The 23,582-nt window shown below is 44.0% G+C and overlaps 1 protein-coding gene and 1 long non-coding RNA gene across 8 annotated transcripts in view; one reads left to right on the top strand and one right to left on the bottom strand.

Moving 5' to 3' along the window:
- The window catches only part of DNAJC5B (DnaJ heat shock protein family (Hsp40) member C5 beta), a 74,526-nt gene extending 51,911 nt beyond the window's left edge, over positions 1–22,615 (bottom strand). For 3 of the 7 annotated variants that reach the window (XR_008477014.2, XM_035276708.3, XM_078353569.1), the window contains exons 1-2: positions 22,469–22,615; positions 2,247–2,369 (exon numbers count right to left, since the gene is read on the bottom strand). The gene's annotated coding sequence lies outside the window, so the exon portion shown is untranslated. Of the gene's footprint in view, positions 1–2,246; positions 2,370–22,205; positions 22,347–22,468 lie in introns of those variants that run through there. The other 4 variants (XM_035276709.2, XM_035276716.3, XM_078353568.1 and 1 more) reach the window with 3 other exon arrangements.
- Positions 21,845–22,423, top strand: LOC144579831 (uncharacterized). Its single transcript, XR_013528261.1, has 2 exons — positions 21,845–21,912; positions 22,234–22,423. It is a non-coding gene; the product is annotated as an uncharacterized LOC144579831 (long non-coding RNA).
- Positions 22,616–23,582: the final 967 nt, after the last annotated feature.

Below are 23,582 nucleotides of genomic sequence, written 5' to 3'. Positions count from 1 at the left end.
AGGTGAAGGTGCCTGGACCTGGTGTTGTATCCTTTCCAGGGGGAGGAAAGCAGCCACGGGGAGCTTGCAAAGCCCTCTGGCGCCTTTTGTGGACATTTTTCTCCAAAGCTGCCTCCTTCAAAATTATCCCAGGTGTAGAAAAGGGAAGATGGGTTCAGGTGGGGACTGCTCCCAGCTCCTTCCAGAGAACAGCCCTGGAAATAGCCTGGAGCCCATCCTTCCCTGCCCTAGACCTTTGCTTCTCTACCCTTCCTTTTCCAGTGGGGGAAAAAGAGGGTGAATTCCATTTCTCAAAGAGTTTTACACATAGAAACTCACATCCAAGAAGACACAGTAGCTAGCTAATCCTTTGGCTTATGATGTTTTTTTTCCAATCATGACTTCATTTAGAAATTGAGTCACATTATAATCTATTCCTGCTAAACAAAATCCAGTAGCCAACTTGTTTTATGATATGGATTGATCAGTATTCAGAATGGGTGGCATAGACGGCTTATTGTGTTTCATCTTCTTTTGCCCTATTCTCAAAAATTTCCTTCTAGAGAGACAACATCTTTTAATGAAGAAACTTTTTTTAAAAAGTCCATTTGCATTATACTAAAATGCAAGCAAAAGATAGTTGGTCAATGTGGGTAGTAGTCAGCTGACTCTATAGACTGAAACATGAAGGAACCAAAAGACCATAAGGTTGCTTTGTGCCTCAAGCAGCAACAACACACTACTTTTTCTGCCTCCCTGTTAAGCTAGAAACCAGATTCTTCATGTATTATTGATTTCTATGAGATTTATTTCAGATTCAATAGAGTATACATTGAAACCCTTAATAGTGTAAAGATGTTATGTCCTGAGAATATAACAACATAAAAACTCTTCCTTAAGTAGCCTTAAGTAGTGGAGCCATAACCTTTTTTAAATTCCTTATCTAAAGTGTAACTCTTAAAACTCATTTTTTCCCTGTAACCTTTTGAATTATAGTATTTCCATGCAAATTTCATCTTTATTATTTATTTATAGTTCCTCATCTATCAAGCATCCAATGAGGAGAAAAATCTTGTTGAGCAAAGTCATTAAGTGATTTAATTTTGAACATCCAATACGTGATATTAATCTTCGGAACTTAAAATTACTTTCTAGCTGCACGACAAAGCCATTAATACCACAAAAAGCATTGACCTCTATAGAGTGACTACCAAACCAGATATCACGTGCTCTTGATAATGGATGTAACTGAAAGAAGGTACAGCCCCCCAGTGACAATAAGCACTGACTCAAAATGAACAAAAACTTTAAAGGTTCTAATTCCAGGGGTCCTAAGAGTGCTGTTCTAAATTTTTCATGTTGAAATGAAGTCTTCCTTTCAAAACAAAAGAAACTTCACCTATATCTATTATGTGCATTTTGAAAAAATTGAAAAAGTCAAACAATGCCTTTCTTGGCAGAGTCCTTTCACAACTGAGAAAATGAATGTGGGCAGCGGAGATTAGATCATTAAACACAGCAAACACACTTTCGATGGCATTCACTGGGGAAATCAACACGCTTGACCATTTTGTCATTACTTCTATGATTCCTCTATAGAAATTCATTTAATGGAACAAAATTCCCATAAGCCCAAATAATGTATCTTAAAGCTAAATGCACATCCAAAATAGAAATCCTATATTTAAAAGTATAAGTCTCCCTAGCATGATTGCTTATTTGCTATTTGAAAACAATGGTCTCAGCTGAGCATGGTGGCTCACACCTGTAATTCCAGCACTTTGGGAAGCCAAGGTCAGGTGTTCAAGAACAGTCTAGCCAACATCGTGAAACCCTGTCTCTACTAAAAATACAAAACTTAGCTATGGTAGTGGGTGCCTGTAATTCCAGCTACTCAAGAGGCTGAAGCAGGAGAATCACTTGAACCAGGGAGGAAGAGGTTGTAGTAATCTGAGATCACGCCACTGTACTCCAGCCTAGGCCACAGAGTGAGACTCTGTCTCAAAAATAAATAAATAAAGAAGGAAGGAAAGAAAGAGAAAGAAAAGAAAACAATGGTCTTTTCATTGCACTAGTCCTTATATAATCGGCAACCTGAAGAGATGGGGCAACTTAGAATGTTACTAGTAATCCCTGGTACCTGTTTCTGGAACCCGGAGCCCTGATTCTGTGTCCGCAGACAGGAACAACTTGCTGTTTTCAACTGGTCTGGAAATAGATGTGCAAGGAAATAAAAGAAGGCAACAACAAAAGCGGCTGTTCCATACCTGTTCCACTGTTTTAAAGCAAACAGTTGCTCCTTTCCATCCTTCCCCCTGTGCGGGGTTAAGCAGGTCAATAGAGTCAGGTTACTTTTCATTTGTTACTCTGTCAGCCAATTGGTTATCCCTCTGGGAAACACAGCAAAGAGAGAATAAAACATGCATGACCGTAAAGCTTGCAATTACAAGGCATCAACTGATACCAAAACATATGCCACATCCCGCTTTTGATCCTTTGTCGACTGGTGCTTGGTTCAACCAGACACCACTGAGGAACTGCCTCCAGAGTCTCCACCAGGACTCTCCATAAGGAATAAGCTCGTCTCCTGACATGTGAAATGGGTTCCTTCAAACTTTATTTTCTTTTTGGCTTAAGGCTAGTACTGATCAGTTGATTTTAAATTACTGGAAAGACCATGCAACATTAATAAGGGGAAACTTTAATTGCTCACTGTCTATTAACCCAATATTTTCAAATCTGCATATTTAACACTCTTCTAGTTAAGAGGCACTGAGTCACAGTACTGACCGAGGTGGTTTTAAGGGTTAAGGCATCTCTTGCTAAAGCAATGCTCACACTCTCACAGACATTAAAAAGTCTTATGAGACAGTAATTCCTATGATTTCGAGTAAGATCCTAAAGACTGAAAAAGTCTTACATGAGACAGGTTTTATTCCTGAATTTGGCACAGTGGGGTCCTGGAGGCTGAAGGAGTAGCTTAAGCGTGCTGCTTACCAAGACAAGAAGTCAAGCTTCAGGTAATTTTGCGTGAATGATTCAGAGCACTCTCGCCTCTAGAGGGCACTGTTTTTTTTTTTTTTTTTTTTTTTAGATACCTTCAGATTTCCAGCCAGAGTTTATGAAGCAGCCCATCATCACAGAAAAACAAGGAGAAACACGAAGAAGGAGGAGAAGAAAAACAAACAAACAAATTTAGAACTAAATACCCAAGTTCCAACACCACTTCAGCTTAAGGACAGTGTCCTTTGATGAAATGAAAATAGTTCCTATATAAATATGGTGAACTTATAAGTAGCTTTTAAAAACTTATGTTTTAGTTTATGTTTCAAATTTAATCTAATAAGAAACACTTTTAGTAAAAGTCGTTCTTTGTGCACAATTAATCACTCTCCTTAACCATAAATCTTTGTTTGAAAGTATTACATGGAACATTAGTTTCAAAAAGTTAAGTAGTGCAAAACGCTTCAGCAAAGTGGAACTATAGCTGTGTTTCAAAGAGAAAGCGCAGTATTCATTCAACAATTAGTCACCTATTGAATTCGAGCACCGGACTAAGTGCTAGAAATATACTGATAACCAAAAGTCAACACAGACCCTGAGTGTGTGAGTCAAAGCGTTACAGCCTCTGAGACAGGCAGAGAACAATCAAAATGGTCACTCAAAAAGTGGAAAAGCAAGACTTTGGAGAGATGCTATAAGAACATAGAATCGGTGAACAGTTGAAGATCAGAGAAGGCTTCCCTGAATAAAAGCAACTGGGCAACTAGTGCTTTATCTAGTTCTTTATCTGAAAAGAGCTAGATAAAGGAGTTGCTGGTAGAAGCAAATATATTCCAAGCAGGTGGAAGAGCATGTTCAAAGGTCCTATGTGCTTAAGTCGGAGAAATTAAAGGGACATTCTGATGTGTGCTCTCATACATAGGACGTCATTACATGCCTATAAGCATATGGCTTCCAATATATCATCAAAAGATACAGCCAGAGATCAATGGGATCATATGCCACATAACCAGATGAGGTTTTCTAGAAATGATGAGTTTCAAATGATGTTTGTAAAAGGAAATTACTCATGGTAAGCACATTAAACAGTTCCTTGATTCAAAATGCATTAAACATATTGTAAAAGCATTTCCAAGTGGATCATTTATGTTTTGAAAAAAACTTAGTAGATATTCCAAGATTGAACGAAAGAGTCCTGTCTGTGAGGTAGGAAACTGAAGATAGAACTATGATGGGGAGGAGGATTTTACATGCTATTTTCCTTGTTTCCTCTATTTATGGGGTCTTCACTGTTCCCTCGGGGGCTCCTAGGGACCTTTTATACACCTCTTTCAGTTGCCACATATGGTTAGGGTTTTTTTAAGAAATGACTGGTACACCAGCAACAGAGTCTGCAGCACTACCAGATGAATTATCTGAATATTCAACCAAAACTGTCTAACTTATAAACATTAGGATACACGGTCTTTCTTTTAAATTTCATATCTCAGCAGGCTCAGACACAACTCGTTTTGAACATGTGATGTGCAAGGAAACAATGAACAAAGGTATTATTATTACTAGTATTGTTATTATTTTTACTACTTCTCTGTATCATTTGTTATTATTATTACAATATATGGAACTCAAGCCATCACTTTGTAAATTTCAAAGAGGTAAATCATCTGGTCAAGATTCATTGTGTTAATGTACTTTAAAAAGGGAAAATACAAGTGGTTGCTTTGAGTGTATAAAATGAAAACACCGTCACTACCACGCCAGTATCTCAGAGGTAGCTACTGAACAATTCTGCCAATTCTTCTGTAAAACCAAGCACTTATATGGTTCAGAAGAACAAACTGGGTAATTCCTATTATGTTTGATCTCTTTACAAAGTAAAAAAAGAAAAGTCCCTTTTAAAGAGAAGTTGCAAAGGGGAGAGAATTTTAATGCGCTTAAATCTATAAACATGTAGAAAACATAGAATTATAGAAGGCTAAGCAGAGAGAACTGGACTATAACTCTCTCTAGAAACACTTGGAAAAATTTTAAGAATTCTGACACCTGGGGCCCGCCCAGACTATCCCAAAGCAAAAATCTGGCTTAGTGGGGCTGGGCTTGTGCACTTTTCAAGGCTTCTAGGGTGGTTCTAAAGAGCTGCTTGGGTTGAGAGCCACCGTTTATGCCACGTCAGAGAGATCTGAGCACTGACAGTTCTCCAGTTAGGTAACCGGAAAACACCTGCCAACCAGCAGCTCTCTGGAGGAATTTCCCACTGCCTGGGTTTCCCAAGAAAACATTTACTGAAGATAATGGCATCCTTGTGATAAAACACAAAATAAAATTCACTTTAATTCAAGAAAGCATTTCCAAGAACATTTTTATTTCTTAAACATAAGTCAAGTCATTTTTTTTTTGACAGTCTTACTCTGTCACCAGGCTGGAGTGAAGTGGCACATTCTTGGCTCACAGCAACCTCCACCTCCTGGGTTTAAGTGATTCCCTTGCCTCAGCCTCCTGAGTAGCTAGGCCTATAGGCGCGTGCCACCACTCCTGGCTAATTTTTTTGTATTTTAATAGAGATGGAGTTTCACCATGTTGGTCAGGATGATCTTGATCTCCTGACCTTATGATCTGCCTGCCTTAGACTTCCAAAGTGTTAGGATTACAGGTGTGAGCCACCGCGCCTGGCTGCAAGTCACTTTCTTTAAGCCTATGTCCTTCCTGAAAACCATCCCAAAATATGAACACTTTTTACTTTTTATCTCTCAGAACTTTGATCAAATATCTACTACAATGTGCCAAGAATTACACTAAGAACTTTTAATTTTAATTTGAGACAGAGTTTCGCTCTTGTTGCCCAGGCTGGAGTGGAATGGTGTGATCTGGGCTCACCACAACTTCCGCCTCCCGGGTTCAAGCGATTCTCCTGCCTCAGCCTCCAGAGTAGCTGGGATTACAGACATGCGCCACCATGCCTGACTAATTTTGTATTTTTAGTAGAGACAGGGTTTCTCCATGTTGGTCAGGATGGTCTCAAACTCCTGATCTCAGGTGATGTGCCCACCTCGGCCTCCCAAAGTGCTGGGATTACAGGTGTGAACCACCATGCCTGGCGAAGAACTTTTATATACATAGATTATTTTCTAGGGTTGAAGTATTTTGAAAATTTTTAAGAAGGTACTCTCCCCCTGACCCCCCAAGTGGGAACTGAGTACATTGGAAAAGCTTTAAGAATTTGAATGCGTAATCCTGATAGATTTCATTCCAAATTTAAAATGCATCAGTGGATGGAATGAGTTATATAACAAATGGAAATTGCTCCCCCTTTATCACAGGGCAAGGCACTGTACTGGGTATTTTGGGAGACTAAGAGGCAGTGATGATGATGATAGTGACCATAGCTAACACTAACTAGATTATCTCACTGAAGCCCTAAAATGTATAAAGTGGGCCGGGCACAGTGGCTCATGCCTGTAATCCCAGCACTTTGGGAGGCCGAAGCTAGTGGATCACCTGAGCTCAGGAGTTCGAGACCAGCCTGGCCAACATGATGAAACCCCGTCTCTACTAAAAATACAAAAAATTAACTGGGCATGGTGGTAGGCACCTATAATCCCAGCTACTCACGAGGCTGAGGCAGGAGAATCATTTGAACCTGGGCGGCAGAGGTTGCAGCGAGCTGAGATCATGCCATTGTGCTCCAGTCTGGGCAACAAAAGCAAAACTCCATCTCAAAAAACAAAACAAACAAAAAAATGTATAAAGTGGGTGTTTTCATGCCCTCATTTTTTAGAGAAGGGATTTGAGATTGAGGAGGTTGAATGAATTGCCCAAGGTGACCAGCCAGTAAACAGTGGACTCTGGCTTTGAAATCTGGCTGGTTGATTCCATAGCTCAAGCTGTCACCCCTTACAGTGCTTTGCTTCAGTATCCTGTAATTCCAGGGGACTGCTGGGTGCTATATTCCCTTGCTTATCAGTCTGTGACTGTGCCAAGTGGTGCATGTGTAAAAGCTCAAGAAAAACATTGAGGTAATGGACTTAAACAAGGAACTACCAATAAGCCTGTTCACTGATGAAGTTCAACTCACAGCTCTAGAGTCAAGGTTAAGAACTTGCTTCCTTTGGTTAAGTAAACTTTTGCTTAAGTAAAGCTCAGAATCTGAGAACAATGCTACAGAAAAAAAAATAAAATGTTGATTGATTCTTGGCCCCTGCTAGGAAACATAATATGTATTTCACATGCGTAAAATTTAAACACCTTGCTGCTTACTTACAGTAAGCAATCGCTGTAATAAACCAAGGAGACTTCAGGTCAAACAGATGTATTTGTTTGACAAAAGTAAACAGAACCTTGAGCCCTGATTTTTCCAGTAGTTACTCCCTTTCCAATTAGCCTAAAATGTCTCTAATGTTAACTTAAAAAAAAGGTAGAAAACAAAAACAAGGATGGTACGCCCTGCGTAGGACAAAAGTCCTTTTTAGTGGGGTTTCTAATATGGAGGTTGCTCTGGAAATTGTTGTCTGAATGTGGCTAAGCAGCCTACAGAACCCAAAATACTTTCCAATCCTGTTCGTTTCGTGATGGTAACAGCATGGGCCTGAAGAAATATTTGTGTCTTAACTCTAAGCCCTCTTTCAAATGGAGCCTTACTCAGCCCAAGAAACAGACATGTATTTGATAGAGAAGGAAATGCTGAAGATTCCTTCCTGAGATTCATGACACCGCTTACACCACACTGGATCATTTCCTAAGTGCTTTCACAGGTCATGTGCATTGTTTGATACAATTAATAGGTACCCATTTTAAGGAAGGTAGCCTGGTACGTGTGATCATGTGACTTCTGCCAAGCATGAACATCAGCCATGAGGGTCACAAATCTGGAACTGGAATCCCAGCGATCTGCTACCAAATTATGTCCTTCTTGATCCCAGTTAAATAAAAAGGCTGAATGAGCAAGCAAATTGTTAATAGCAAAGGGAACCCCTCATAGCCAGACAGTCCCCGAAGTGGCCTCTGGTCTTGGAAACAGGGCAGTCCCTCTGTCTGCCTTCTGGGCCCACTGCACCAAGCAGATCATGGCTTTGCACGAATTCCCAGTATCCACAGTGGATCTTCTCGGTGGAATGTTTCAACTTGCTCGTGGAGGTCACAGCGAGGCCCCCATAATCTCCTTTATAGATATACATCTCCCCTCATTTTGTTGAAGTTTTCTCTTTCATATGAGCAGCCAAGGCTCACTAAATTGCCATCAACTAATGAGTAGGGCCTCTGGTCTGCAAGGTCCTCTGCTTTCCCGCAGAGCGAGTGCTCCTTCGCTATTTACAACATGCTGTTGCTAAGAACAGTCTTGCTCTCTGCTGAGTAACACTGAGTGGCCTGTCCCCCTCACAGGTGAGAATGGAAAAGCCCCTGTATGAATGGGTTGTGTCATCTAGTGCAGATTCTTCCACAAGCATACACACACCCCCTTGGGGGCCAGACACTCATGATTGGACAGGCTATGGTGCCGGTAGCATTTCCCTCTGCTGCCCATCTCTGGCAGGGCACCTCTCCCATGTGGGCTCTCCTCCCAAGCCTCAGGTCTCCCTGGAGATCAACCCAGCCACCCCTTCACAGGTCCCCCAGCACCCACCAAGCCTCCCACGCCCTCAGTAGCTCTGCTCCTGCTCCTTCCACAGCCTTTTAGGAGCCTATAGAAAATTTTCTATATTGCTCCAGAACCATAAATGCTCTGTTGTCAATGGGAAGCTACCAGAGGGCATCAGTGGGAAACTGTTCAACACCCTAGACACACACCCCGGTCAACTAGCCCCTGTCGCCGAAGCCCCACTGCTGTTGAGGCAACAGCAGTGCAACCCCAGCAATCCCTCGACCCTCCTCTGGGGAATCCTCCATTCTCCCAGGGCCAGCCCTCACCCACAAGATGCGAAGTGGAACAACTCACAGAGCCAGGTTAAAAGGATGAGCCACAGAGTAATGAGCTGGGTCCCTGAACAAGCTATCTCTGACCTGGGACACAGTCCCAGTTCTGCCGCAGAACTGATCAGAGCTGGAAAATCACAGGAATGGGTGGGAGGGCAGGCAACCAGTGCTGCCCCACAGGCCCCCTGCCTGGGGCCCTGGGCATGAACATCCAGCAAGTGACCCCAAAAGCCTCCTCTGCAACTTTCTTAGCAGTCTGAGCAAAATATTTAAATGAATAAATACTCAATTTAGCACTTCTTAGTTCTTAAATTTAAGAATAAAAAAGTTGGGTGGCAGGATTTCAATCCTAAAGCAAGGCTAACCCACCATTCCATATGACTGTGGTGCCCTCTGGTGTTCAGGAATAAAGGAACTATAAACAGGAGTTTCCACTTCAAAATATTTCTCACCATAAATCACCATTGATTTTCTGTGTCCCTGATGCCTGCCCCCCAGCCCCTAAGATGACGAGAGTTGCTGAGAAAAACACTCCTGGAAACATCCGGGTGGGGCAGGTCATGTCTGGAGAGGACGCCGCCCTCTGGGGGATTTCTTCCGAAACTGGAGTTTCGCAATAGCATCCCAGAGCTCGTCTGTTGGGGGATTTATATTACAACCTACAAAAATCTGGTTTTTTGTAAGGCTTCTCTCTGAAGAGAGAAACGTTGGAGCAGCTGTGGAAATTCTGAGATCTCCACTCCCTCCACTCCTTGGCTGGGTCAAGACAAAAGACCCCTGAGAGATCCAGGTAGAAAATGACAACAAAAACCCAGGAACCAGCCAGAGACAATCAGCCAGTTCAGCAGCAGTGCATAAATGATGCCGGGTGCTGCTGGGGGAATGCCAAGGCTAAGAGATGTCCTCTACCCCTCAGAGCACGTCAAAGAGTTCCCAAAATGTCAGATCTCTGCCAGGCTTTCCTTGGCCGGTTCACTGGGGTGTTTTATTTAAACACAGATGTGCTTTCCAATTTGAAAAGGTTCTCCTTGCGTCAGGCTGAACAACTCTGACCCACAGGGACATCTGCGTTTACAACCCCTGATTGCCACTTACAAGGGAAAGCATGACGTATGACCCACAATACTTGGCACCTAATGGGAAGGACCAGAACGTGGTAAAGAAAAGACACGCTGGAGGCGCCAGGAAGAGGGAAGAAGGTTCCCTGGGAGCAGAGACAGGGAAAGGTAAATGCCGACCTTCCCTTTGCCATTCACAGGCAAGAACTTCCGTGTCCTCCTGCCCAAATGTGAGGCTGGGGCGGGGTTGTCGGTTTCTCCGGGCTGCCTAAAGAGGTATCACAAACTGCGTGGCTTAAAACAACAGGAATGTCTTCTCTTGCAGGTCTGGAGGCCAGAAGTCTGAAGTCTAGGTGTCTGCAGGGTTGGTCCTTTCCAGAGCTCTGGGGGTAGTGGATTCCATGCCTTCCTCTTAACCTCTGGTGCTGCCAGCAATCGTTGGTGTGTGTTACCATGGTGTGCCTCCTATGTCACAGGCTGTTCAGCCCTGGGTCTGCGTCTTCACATGGCGTTCCCCACTCTATGTGTATCTCTCTGTATCTCTTCTCCTCTTCTAAGGAGGACTCCAGTCGGATTAAGGACTCACCCTACTTCATTACGGCCTCATCTTAATTTAGGTTCTAATTACATCTTCACAGGCCCTGCTTTGAAATAAGGCCACATCCACAGGTACCAGAGATTAGGACAGCTCTCTTTTAGAGGCACAACACATTCAATCCACAACAGGACTGTAAAATTGGGCACAGTTGAAGGTTTTATTTAGGCCTAGTCGGTGGTGCTGGGAAAAGTTTAATGACTAGATTTCCGGGGATTGGGGGACATTAGTGGAGGCAAGCCCTGGCTTGTAATGTTTGCTGATTTCCCTCCCAGGCCTGTTTCAAGCTATCAACATAACACCTGGCTTGCAAAACTCCTGAAAATTCACCAATGTGTGGCTGTCTTTCATTGGTACTAACCATGCCCTTGGGCCTATTTTATGAAAAATGTCAATAGCTAAAAGGAGTTATTTACTACAGTTTTTATGCATATTTTGTATTATTGAGGACAAGATGCCCTGACAACTTTTCGTTATCTATATGTAAAACGACCAATATGTATGTAATTCAAATCCAATTTCAAATCTGAGCATATGTCTGGGGGTCCGGGCAGACCTGTTTTCTGGGTCATTACCCTTAAAGCAGCATCAGCCTTCTCCTCCCAGCCCTTCCAGACACCTGCCCCACCTTTGATATCCCCACCACTCACAGATTTCTCATCTCCCCAGGTGTGACAACTCAACCATAATCTTTGAGGTGACCCTGGCACTCAGCTTCTACTCTCTCCATCCCAACCTTGTCATTGGCCTGGGGTCCTTCAGCACCCATGTGTCCCTCCCAGACAAGCACCCCCTCGCTTGTCTGATTTTGGATGCCCTCCACCTCTCAGATCTGAAACTCCAGCCTCGCCTCTCTGCCCACGGCTGCCGCCTTGCCAACACCTCCCTTACGCACGTGGTGCTTACATCTCGATGATACCTCTGAGCTCCCCAAGCCTATCTGCTGCGATCCTTTCTCTAACCCTTTCCCTGCTCAGTGAAATCTCTGCGATCACCATTGTAACTGCTCTCTTGCCAATATTCCTAACTCCATCCACCACCTCAGCCAACATTGGACTGACTGCATGTCCATCTGCTGATGGGGTGAATGCTGGCACTGCAGACCCAGAGTCTCCAGTGCTAGGGAGTTACAACCCTGCCCAGCATCCTCTATGTGTCCCAGTAAGACCTTTTACCATTCTCTACCACTCAGCTCTCCTGTCTCACTTTCAGCAAAAGACATCCCCACCTATATCACAAGAAAAAATATATAGAGAATATTTCTTTGTTAACAAAGTGTGTTCACATAGGGTCATTTGACCCACACACCTGGGACAGGTAGGCAGGGCAAATGTTAGTGTTCCCACTTTATAAATCAAGAAACTGAGGCTCAGAGGGGTTTCATGTACACATCAGGCAGTTATTAATGGAGGAAGGGTAGGAACATGGGTCTCCCAATTCTCAGAATCCCAGGTCAAGCAGGGCAGTGATTTTACCAATGAGGCCTTGGTAGACAGAACAAGCTCCCATGTCTCTGGACACCTCCCAGATTCTCTATCCACCTCTAGAGTGTGCTGCCTTCTCAACTATGATTCAATTGCTCTGAAGGAACCTGAAGTTTATTTGCCCTTTATGCTACCAGAAAGAAAGCAGAATGATCCTGAAAGCAAGAAGCACTTTTATTTTCGTTTCCTCTGAGAGTTGTTACCACCAATTCTGTTTCCTTGTGGAAGTGTTTGGCTGAGAGTATTTATCCTCAGAGTCCTCGGCTGAAACAAGACAGCTCCCCCTTTGCTCCTGTCGGCTGGTTCACAGCTCAGGAGCAGACCAAAGGTCTGATCTGGAAACATCATCCCATGGAAGCCAAATGCATGCCTGGAGACCCACTAAGGTGTCACAGATGAGAACCCACTGGGTGGAGCCAGTGCTGTGGGCTTACACGGATGAGCTGATTTTCTGTAAACACATGACACGAGCCAAAGCCACTTCCTCTGGGAATGGGAACCCTAAGTGAGTCACACTGTAGTCAATTAGGAATCTCATCTCTTGCCCGGGTCTTCCAACAAAGGATGCAGACCAGAAGGAATCTGCTTCTGTCAATATAAAAAGTACTTCCCATCCCAGTTTCTCTTCCAGTCCCTTTCTTTGTTTGTGTTGCACCCATGTGGTTGTACACAGAGGCAAATATGCAAAACAGGTGCTGACCTCCCTTTAGCACCCGGGCCAGCCTGTGTGCCTTCCTGCAAGGCCACCTCTGAGACATCTTGCTCTTTGACCTGCCTGCGCTGGGTCAGCCCAGGAGGCTGACGCCACCCCACCCCATAAGAACCGATGTCTGTGGGGTACACCAGAAGCACTGGACTGGGACACGGATGGCTTGGCTTCTACCTGTGTGAACTTGGGGAACTGTGAGGCCCATGCCCTCCTGAGTCTCTGATTCCTTCTCTGCAAAATGAGAGTTTTGCTATGGGCGAAGCTAACTGGGCAATGCTGTGAGGACTGCTTATGTTGTTAAGACGAAGGGGACTCCATAGAGCAAACAGAGAGTGCTGCAGGGATCCGAGGACAGACGAGCCCCTTTTATATGAGATTTATTTAGGGGCTTGTAGTTACATTTAGAACTAGACAATGTTTTTGCCGAGCTCTAGTGGAAATGGAAAATGAGGAACAGCAGCATGGCAGGTGAGGAGGAGCAAATAAGCAGGGAAAGCCCAGGCCTGCTCATGGGTGAATCAGCAGATAGCACACACCTGCGGAGTCATTGATTCATGCACATTTTCAGGAGGTTTTATGGGCAGATTTTGAGCAGAGGTGGAACAGGATTGGACTGGCTCATGGGGCCATTTAAGGCAACCTAGGGCACTCTTGGTGGCTCTGAGGACAGTAGTTTAAAAGGATGCCTGCTATTCTTTGCCCATGGCTGCCTCATGGGGACGCTGTCACTGTCTCCCTCCCAAGCAGAGTGGGGTAGTGGGAGGAACACAGAAATGTTGTGAACATTAAATCATAATTTCCACACAAAGCATGAGCGTGTAGCTTTCAACAAATGCTAGCGACTATTCATGCTCTGTGGGTCACCTCAAAGGCAAAGGAAAGGGGAGCCTTCTCCAGGATCCCCATTGCACTCAGGTCCCACGTGTTCAGGTGCACCTGTCCTACTGCTGCCCCGAGTGTGGGCCAGCAGCCAATGATTTCAGTTCTCCTCCATCCTAAGGAGGAAGCCCCAAGGCCTGTGGGAAGCACAGCACCAGTGCTGGGAGGCAGTGGCCATACTGGTTCAGAGTCCCCAGCTGAGTCTTCTAGACTTGTGTTGAAATCCCAGCCCTGCCATTTACCAGCTGTGCTGCCTTAGACAAGCTACTTCAACTCTCTGAGCCTCAGTTCTTCATCTCTGAAATGTACAAACATTTGTTGAATAAATAGCTGTGGAGTAAATGGGAATAAGACTACTTTCCACATGGGGGTCTTTGTGGCAATGAGATCATTACTAGGCCAGCTGATGACATGATAGGTCAATGATTAATTTTATGTGTCAACTTGACTAGGCTGCAGGGTAACCAGACACTTGGTCAAACATGATTCCGGGTGTGTCTGCTTGGGTGTTTTGGGTGAGATGAACATCTGAATAATTTGATTGAGTAAAGCAGGTTGCCGCCCCCTTCCCCCACTCAGTGTGAGTGGCCCTCATCTAATCAGTTGAAGGCCTGAATAGAACAAAAGACTGAGCCTTCCTCAAGTAGAAGAGAGTTTCCTCCTGCCTGACTGCTTTGAGCTGGGGCATTGCCTTTTTTGTTTGTTTTGTGGGGTTTTTTTTGTTTTCCTGCCTTCAGACTTAAACTCAAACATTGGCTCTTCCTGGGTCTCAGGCATGCTGAGTGCAGATCCTGGGACTTGTCAGCCTCCGTAACCACATGGGCCAACTCCTTATTTTATGTATGTATACATACAAAATACATTACACACATATTTCCATCTCTCCTACTGGTGCTATTTCTCTGAGGAACCCTGACTAATACAGTAGATGCTTTTAAAAAAAAAAGGTCGCTTTTAATGATTGCTATTTCTGTTATTTCAAAACTAAGCAAGAAATGACTTCCAAATGTAAAGCCGATTGAAATTATACTGTTTAAGAGGTAGGAGGAAATGCCAATAATGACCTAAATGGCACTTATTATTTGTGTGCTGTTCAGAAGGTACATTTGATCTTCTAAAATGAGTGTTTATAATAACATATGTGTGGATCAATTGTGGCAGTATCATTTCCTTAAACTCTGAGAAAAACATTTTAAATTTATATCAGTAACTACCTTCTATTTGTATAGCTCTCTAAAATTTCAGAATTACATTAATTGTACTATGTTTACCATTCCTTAGTTATGATGAAATCACTGATACGCAAACCTGACTGTCTGCTAAAGAGGGTGAAGGAAATGCTCAATGATTGCTTCTGCATCTTACAGAAATGACGAGAGACTCCCATGAGCATGGGCCTAGAAGAAAGCCATCACTACAAGATTCAGGGCACAAGGGAGGACTGTGAGCAGCCTCAAGATGTCAACAAGGAAAGACTCACGCCTGTAATCCAAGCACTTTGGGTGGCTGAGGCCGGCAGATCACTTGAGGTCAGGAGTTTGAGACCAGCCTGGCCAACACAGTGAAATCCTGTCTCTACGAAAAATACAAAAACTAGCCTGGCATGGTGGCAGACACATGTAATCGCAGCTACTCAGGAGGCTGAAGCATGAGAATCGCTTCAACCTGGGAGGCAGAGGTTGCAGTGAACAGAGATCGTGACACTGCAATCCAGCCTGGGCGACAGAGTGAGACTGTCTCAAAAAAAAAAAAAAAAGAAAAGAAGAAGAAAATACATGCCACAAAAGCACAGACTACAGGTGGAGGAGGAAGAGAAGGAGACCTCCCCACTCTGGCAGCTGGGCTTACCAGCAGAGCAAGCGGGCAGTGGTGGAAGGGGAGGGACAGAGCAAGTCCATCGTGACCTATGATTCTGGAGATGAGCTACTTTCTGACTTAAAGTGATTCAGAAAGTATGCAGTCAGTAGAAATGGTGCGTTTAGTTCCTTTAAAGTTCTAGGTAGGAATAAAGGACATAGGTCTCCAGAGGTTTTTATTATGGCCTTGTGCAGGCCATGACTTTGAAGAGAAAGGAAGATGTAGGAGGTGGACTGTTGGCCCGAGATGGTGTCAGAGGACACAGCTGATCTTCTGGTGATGACTCTGAGCTACCAGACATAATAGCCATCAAGGAGCACCATGAAGACTACGAAGGCTATCAAATAACCCAGCTGGCAGAAGACTCACCGCCTAATGAAGACTTTCAACCGAAATCTGAGTTGGAGAGGAAGACAGGCTCCATTACATTTATACTATGAAGGTCAATAAAGGGTAAAATACCCAACATTTCTTAGACAACATAGCAGGAAGACAACCAGGAACAGTATTTATAGGCTCAGCTGTTTATTCACCAAGGTTTATTGAATAACCAGTTGCTCTGGAGACTGTAACAAATAAATGACATCCAGGCCCCATATCAGTTGGAAGTGTCTTCTACAAGGCAAATGTCTGAGGCGCTCTCAGCCTGCCCCTGTCAGACGTTTCACCTCTGAGAAGGGAGAGAGATGCAATCTCTTTAGAGGGCATCAGCAGGAAGTGATACTGTGCCATTGTGCCATGGACAGTATCATTTCTGGACCCTGCCAGAAACCCAGGTGTCTCCCTTCACGCACCCTCTCCATTTAAACCATGCCTGATCAGTTAACCAGGCCTAATCACATCTCCTTTCAAAAGCTTTCTTAAGTCCACTCTCTCCCTCTGTTTCTTGAATGGAGGTAGTGAACTTGGTCACTACCCTGCCAGCCCCCTAACTGACAGTTCTTTCTCCAGTCTTTCTCTGGTCCCCATACACTACATTCCTTTAAAATGCGAATGTTATACCATCACTACCCTGCTGGTAACTCTTCAAACTTGCCCATTGATCTTCAGCTAGTCCAACCTCTCAGCAGGGCCAGCCCCTTGGACTTGCCTCTGCCTCTTCCTCTAGTGCCATCTCTTCCCAACGCCTTCCTATCCACTCAAACCCAGTTTCTACTAATTACAGGACACTGTTTAGCTCCATGAACACACCGTTTTCTCTGTCCTCTGAGTCTTTACACATGCTGTTCCCTGTCTGAAGACATTCTTCTACTCCCGTCACCCTGGTCTCCCAGTCCTACCCAGCTCACTCCTTCAGCACCACGAGTCGAAATTTTTTAAATGTCAGGAGAATGTCACAAATGATGGAGGTAGGAAACAGAGAAGCAAGCTGTGGCCCCATTGAAGCAAGAATCCTGGGGGAGGCCACATGAGGAGTTCAACTATCAGAAAAGCTGAAAAAATTATGTGAGCAAGACCATGGAGGCAAGAAAAGTACTGGGCAAGCTGGAAAATTGACGGCAGACAGATCCACCTGGTGCATAAGAGCTGGGGAAGAATGTGTGAATGAGTGGCCAAAAGGAGAGGCTAGGTCAGTAAAGCTAGAGAAGGCAGAGGCCTCGAAAACCAAGCAAAGGAGTTTAGTCCTCATTTTATAAACAACGGGAAAAACTTAAAGCTGGGTAGTGCCAGTTTCTATTTTAAAAAGGTGTGGCCAAAAAGTGCAGAGGAATGGGGTTGTGGAGGTTAGTGACCTTAGAGGAAGATGAGGAGATGGGGCCCAGACCAGGGTAGCAGCAGCCAGAACTGGCCAAGGCGGTGGATTCGAAAAAGATGTGGAGATCTAACCCCCTAGGCTCAATGCTCAATGACTGAATGCAGCAGAGAGAGTGACCCAGGAATCAGATGAGACTTGAGATCCTTGCCAGAGAAACTGAGAATATGGCGAGGCCCATTGACTGAGGTGAGAATCCAAAGCAGGAGCAGGTTTGGGGAAGATAAGGATTAGTTTTAGAACATGGTGACTTCAGGGTGTAGGCTCTAGAAGTCCACGTGCACAATTAAAATCAGACACAGTCCTGGTTTCAGCGTGCAGAGCTGTTCACAGAAACCACCTGTTAGAGTTTGTTTTATCCTTCCTGGTGTCCTTCTGTTTCCATGACTCCTCTTTTTCATATCCCAATGAAGTAATGTGAATTGTTTGCTTTGCACACCAAGAACAAATTGTCAAAGCACACGGAGAGTGGACACGAGCACCGATGAGTGAGAGAAGAGAGGTTGTGCCGGGGCCAAAATTTTCACTAGGAAATTGTTTTTCTCCCTAAGTTTGTGTCAAGAAGTCATATTCTGTTTCTCTTCCTTTCAAGATCCCTCCCAAGTCCCAGGGCTGACCTGCCCTCATGAGCAACCTGAACACTGCGGACAACACTGCTTCTTCGCTCGGAGCCCCTGGGGCACTTTGAAGTTCACAGCGCGCACATTTTTTCAATAGTTATGTAGCTTCTTTTTTGCTTTTGAACTCTTTGCAGGTGTGCATCTTGTCTCCTTAACTAAATTCTTAACTCTTAAAGAACCCAACTGATGTCAAACATTTTATTTTGCAGTTGTCATCGTGCCTAGTAAAGTCCCAAGTGCATATTAAGTTTTCAACAATACAAACTGGATTGAAACTCATTGAATTTCTTTGGTGTAGAAAGGGGAGTGGAAAACAACCTCCTTGAAAGGACATGGTATGAGAGACATCTCCTCTTATACCATGAGAGGTTGATGGGGGGAGAGAGATAGCGTCAGTTCCTACCATGTAGAGGAACATATCCTAATATTAAAAAAAGCTTCCCAGACCAGGCACAGTGGCTCATGCCTGTAATCCCAGCACTTTAGGAAGCCGAGGTGGGTGAATCACAAGGTCAAGCATTCAAGACCAGCCTGACTAACATGGTAAAACCCCGTCTCTACAAAAATTAGCTAGGTGTGGTGGCATGCGCCTATAATCTCAGCTATTCAGGAGGCTGAGGCAGGAGAATCACTTGAACCCAGGAGGCAGAGGTTGCAGTGAGCCAAGATGGCATCACTGCACTCCAGCCTGGGCAACGGAGCAAGACTCCATCTCAAAAACAAAAAGAAAAAAAGAAAAAAAAAGGCTTTCCCTCTCTTGTAATAATAATGATTTTGCATTCTAAATATACTTGAAAGGATGAGAATATTGGTCTTCTAGTTGCCAAGTAAGTTGTCTTCTCTACTGGATAAAACATCTGTTTTCCTGAGACCACCTTTTGTGATCAACAATACTGGTAATATAAAATATGGAACTTGTCATTCATAGTGAATTACACGCCATAGCACTCCGCAGCACTCAAATGGTAAGACTCAGAGTGAATCTTTCAATTCCTATTGGTTAGAGCTCCATTTGTGTGGCCATCATGATGTTTGGGCACCTTCAAAGGTGAGTATGCACTACTCAGCTCATGACATTTTTCCCCAGGCAGAAGAGATGGGAAAACCCCAAGTATTACAGTGGCCAGATTATGTACTTGTCATATTGGAGGAAGATGTCCATGGGAGAAGTGAGAAGAGGAGGTAGGAAGCCACAGTTAAGAATAGGAGGAGGAGTGGCTTGAAAGGAGGATGAGTGGATCAGGTGATGGGTATCCTAAAATCTCAAGCTTGAACACTACACAATCTATGCATCTTTAAAAATCGCACTCGTATCCCATAAATTTATACAAATACTATACAAATTAGAGCACAGAAGGTTCTACTCTCTAGAGCAGCATGAAGCACGCCTCCGGAGGTCAGCAAAGGCGTGGGGAAAAGACACTAGAGTACTTGCTTTACAGCTGTGCCAAGGACTTGACTCCCCATGCATTTTAGAGCATACCTTCCCCCTTCTGAGGTTCCCACGGGATAGCAGCGTAAACAGCAGGAGAGCTCCTTCGCAGCCCTGGTGGCACCAACGCCCCTTGGCTCTGTGTCACATTCCTTCAAAGACTTCATGGGCCTCAGGTTACAAAGGCCCTGTTGCACAATTCTTGGGAGGGTGGGCATGGGGCTGGGCTGGAATGACAGGCAGTGTACTGCGCGTGTCGGAGATCCAGTGTGGCCACCTGCCAAGGCGCCTCAGGGGACAGCAGCAAGAGGAGACTCTGTTGTCTCAAGATCTTCGAAGAGGTAGCTTCCTTTTACTTTTTTCCCTTCCAAGCCTCTTAAATAAGATTTGTCAAGGCTACACTTTCTCTGATAATTCAAGAGAAAGTATTTCAGAAGTTTACTTGGCATACCTGGGTTTCATTTTACTGGAGAGATTTGAAACTTCAAAACCACAGTGAAGAATTCTGAAACAAAAACTCCTTTTATCCCTCTGTTTTTCACAATTAGCTTTCTCCTGTCGTAATACACTGCAGTGTGTGCAAAATCATTCAATATATTACACAACTTCTAAAATTAATATGGAAGCTGAGAGGTATAACAACAGCACTGTTTAAAGCCTATGCCATGATGGAATGCTCTTTCTTGTTGGCAATTTTTTCATAATTCTCTTTTGTTAAAGACAATCTGCATGTAAAATCAGAAACATATGGAAAATCCTTACAGGAAACACACATTTCAGTTGGCAAAAAAAAAAAAAAAACAATCTAATGGCCTAGAAAATACTTATCAGACCTTTCTAAGGCTAATGATGGAGTTGATGACTATAAAAAATAGGTCTCTATTTATATTTTTAAAATTCTTCATTTCATTTTCTTTTAGAATTTGGATCTTTGGGCTGATATTAATACATTTGCAATAAATTTAATTGGAAAAACTCTGAGTACCTGCACCCAGGGACTGCCTGGGCTCAACGTGCACATTAACTAGGGTTGCAAGACATAATCTATATAGCTTCACTTATAACAAACCCTGGGCAAGTCTAAGGAGGCTTCTTAACTATCATGTTAATTCCAAATAGAATATTATCCCTTATTCATGGAATGAGTCAGAAAAGGCTCATACAGAAGATGTATTAAGTAATAAGGGTAGGTTTGTTACCACGGATGGGTGCAATAGGCAGCCTCACACCTGCCAGATAAAGTGTTTACTCATCTGCACATTCAAGGGTGCACACACACACATTCACAAACAAGGTATTATCTACTCAAACTGGAAAAGACAAGGCCCCAGGAAGACTCTATATTTTTTATAAAGTCAAAATCTGATAAATTGTATTAAAAAATTTTTAAGACAAAAAAGATTACTTCTAATCAGCCCTCAATGCACAGCAGCTGGTCAATTTCCCTGGATTGATTTTCACTGCTATCTCAGTCTTTTGGATGGGGTCTTCGGTACTTTCACTTGTCCTTGACCAAAGCTTATTGTGTATGCAGCTGCAGAGGCTAGGAGAATATCTGCTTTTATTAATAACCACACCAAAGTGATAAAATGATATTTCCTCCTTTTAGAATATTCTTAGAAAATCAAAGAGTTACTTCAAATACGAACCAATACATTCATTCATTGTGGGGCACAGTGTACTGGAGAGGATGCCAGGCTAAGAGTGAGGGGGCTTAAATTTAGTCCCCATTGCTAACAACCTTAGCCAAGACACTTAACTTCTCTGTGTGGTTTCTTCTTCTGGAAATGAAGCTGTGGAATGAAGGATCTTCTAGTTCCCATCCAACTCTAAAATTCTACAGTACGTGACAGATGCAGCAGCATGTGACTAACACAAGGGTCAGGGAACATTACAGTCAATAAATGCAAGTGGAGATGAGTTAGGACATTCTGTGTTTTGTGCGTATTATTTGAGATTCAGCTTAAACTTAGTTTTCAATGGCTATCAGTGAACGAAACCTGAAAACTGGACCAATGAGATTTTAATGTTCAAGGTCTTAAGTGGTTATGATTAGATCATAACCCAATTGTGAAAATTGCAGTGACTTCTGTAGACAGAAGTTGAATGTGTGCTATAAAGTTAATGTGCAAGTGTATTTTGTTTTTATGGGGGTCTCTCAGTTTTACATGCTTTGAGGGCTATTACTACTTTCACAGAGTGTGAGAGTATTGGCCTCGCTGCTGTGACATATTTATTTGTGATGTGTTGGAGGCCAAGGAGAGTTAGAATTGTGTCCTGTGGATAGAGATTCCATCTCCTCCTCTTCTTGATGGTTGTTGGGGTCCCATGTGGGTAATTGACCTACCTGTCAGAACATGGAGGACTGGTGCTCCCAGTGAGGGAGCGTCATGATCAATTCTGATCTTGCAGGCAGAGCTCAGTGTGCCTGCCTGAGTGTCCTGTGCTCTGACTCTGGGGTGGCAGTGTGCTAAGACCCAAGGGAGTCCACATGGGGATGAGTCAGGGCCTGGCGCCGGCCCCGTGCTCCGCCTCACTGGTAAACAGAACAGTTCTTTGCCGTCACTCAGAGCCTCTCAGGGCCCCAAGACGCCAGGAAGAAACAAGTATTGTAGAAGCCCAAACCCCAAGGCAAGGTAAAGAAAACAGAACTGTCCACATCCCCAGCAATGATTTCACTGGCAGGAGCTGCTGGGGGCAGGATGGGGTACATGGTTCCAGCAGAACTGTTTTACCTACTTCTTAATTAAAAGGTCCTTCTCTTTTATTGTTTATAAGGGTGGACTTCTGCCTTTCAAGACCTGAACTTTCAAAACTTGACCTTAGAATCAATCCTGGTTGCTAACCCATAATACAGCTTTTCGCCCTTTATTACTTTTGTTTGTTTTTGTACTGGCTTCTATTAAAATACTTCCTTCAGTTAATTTACCTTTGTTTACTCTTCCCTGTCATTCCAGGGAGAAGCTATTGGAAGAAAAACCCTCTGAATAGAAGTACATCACCAGCAACACACGTGGACTACAGCCTCGCAAATGTCCTCATGGTCCGGCTTCATGACAAGCAGCCCGGCTGTTGGCAAGATGTGCCCTAGCTCTGCTTCTGCTCATATGGAATGTAACATTACCCTAATACAGCTGGGGCACATGCTGTCTGTGCTTATACTGTTCTTCCTAAGCTTGGTGACACACTCACCTTGAGGTCTCTCCTCTCTTTCCTTTAGGCACTGGCAAGTCCTGTTCTGAGCTTAGCAATGCCACGTACCTGAACTGGCGGCATGTCTGGCTGATCCCTTATAGCTCCCTCCAGTAGTGTCCCACCTCAGCTATTAATAGTAACTGCACCTCCTGCTATTTCTCCTTCTTGGTTGCCAAGGACAAACCTGGGCTGGATATTGTGATGTCACAGAGTGGAATCCTTACTCCTCCCTATGGTTCAGCTAAGGCCCTCCTGGACATTTCCTCTCCTGCCCAGGAGGAGGTGGGAGGTTGGGAAGGACATTCTCCTAATTTCCACTTGCTCTGCCATTCAAACCCTCAGGAAAGAATGCCCTTGCAGGTCGTAAACTGACCTGCAGAATTATGGGATCTTAACTGTGGGGAGAGAACTAGAAGATCAGCTAGTGACCAGATTCTCGTCTAACTCCCTTTTTTTACTGATGAGGAAACTAAGGCCCCACGTGGTGAAGTGACAGAGTTGATTCTGGAGCCCAGGTGCCCTCAGTGTCAGCCTGTGCCATTCTGACCACACTGCCCTCAGATCTTGGTCTACTCTCTGGAGTTTGTCAACATCACAGTTTTCTGGTAGGCAGCTCATCAAACAATTTTTATTGGAATCCACCCACAAGAGACCATTTGGATAATGTACATTATGGGAAGAGAACAGAGTCTCAGTGAAGATCATTAGTTTCCCAACAATGTAGGTGCCAGGAGTAGCTGGCTCTGGTCCTAGCCCAGACTCAGAAATCCTGAGCCACCAGACCAATTCTAGATTTACAAGTAAGATGACTTCTGAGTAACTAATATTTTCCTTGAGATTTGATGATAAGCAGCAAAGCTCAAATATAAGTCCAGAGTTATTGTTGGCAGGGCAAGGCGGCTCATCCCTGTAATCCTAGCACTTTGGGAGCCCAAGGTGGGAGGATCGCTTGAGCCCAGGAGTTTGAGACCAGCCTGGGGAGTTTAGTGAGACCCTATCGCTACAAAAAATACAAAAATTAGCCAGGCGTGGTGGTGCATGCCTGTAGTTCTAACTACTCAGGAAGCTGAGCAGGGAGGATTCCTTGAGCCCAGGAGGTCAGAGCTGCAGT

Source organism: Callithrix jacchus, chromosome 16 (assembly GCF_049354715.1).
Source record: "Callithrix jacchus isolate 240 chromosome 16, calJac240_pri, whole genome shotgun sequence".
In the NCBI taxonomy this organism is placed as follows: domain Eukaryota; kingdom Metazoa; phylum Chordata; class Mammalia; order Primates; family Cebidae; genus Callithrix; species Callithrix jacchus.
The sequence above is the reverse complement of the archived record's forward strand: the minus strand, read 5'-3'. Positions and strand labels throughout refer to the sequence as shown.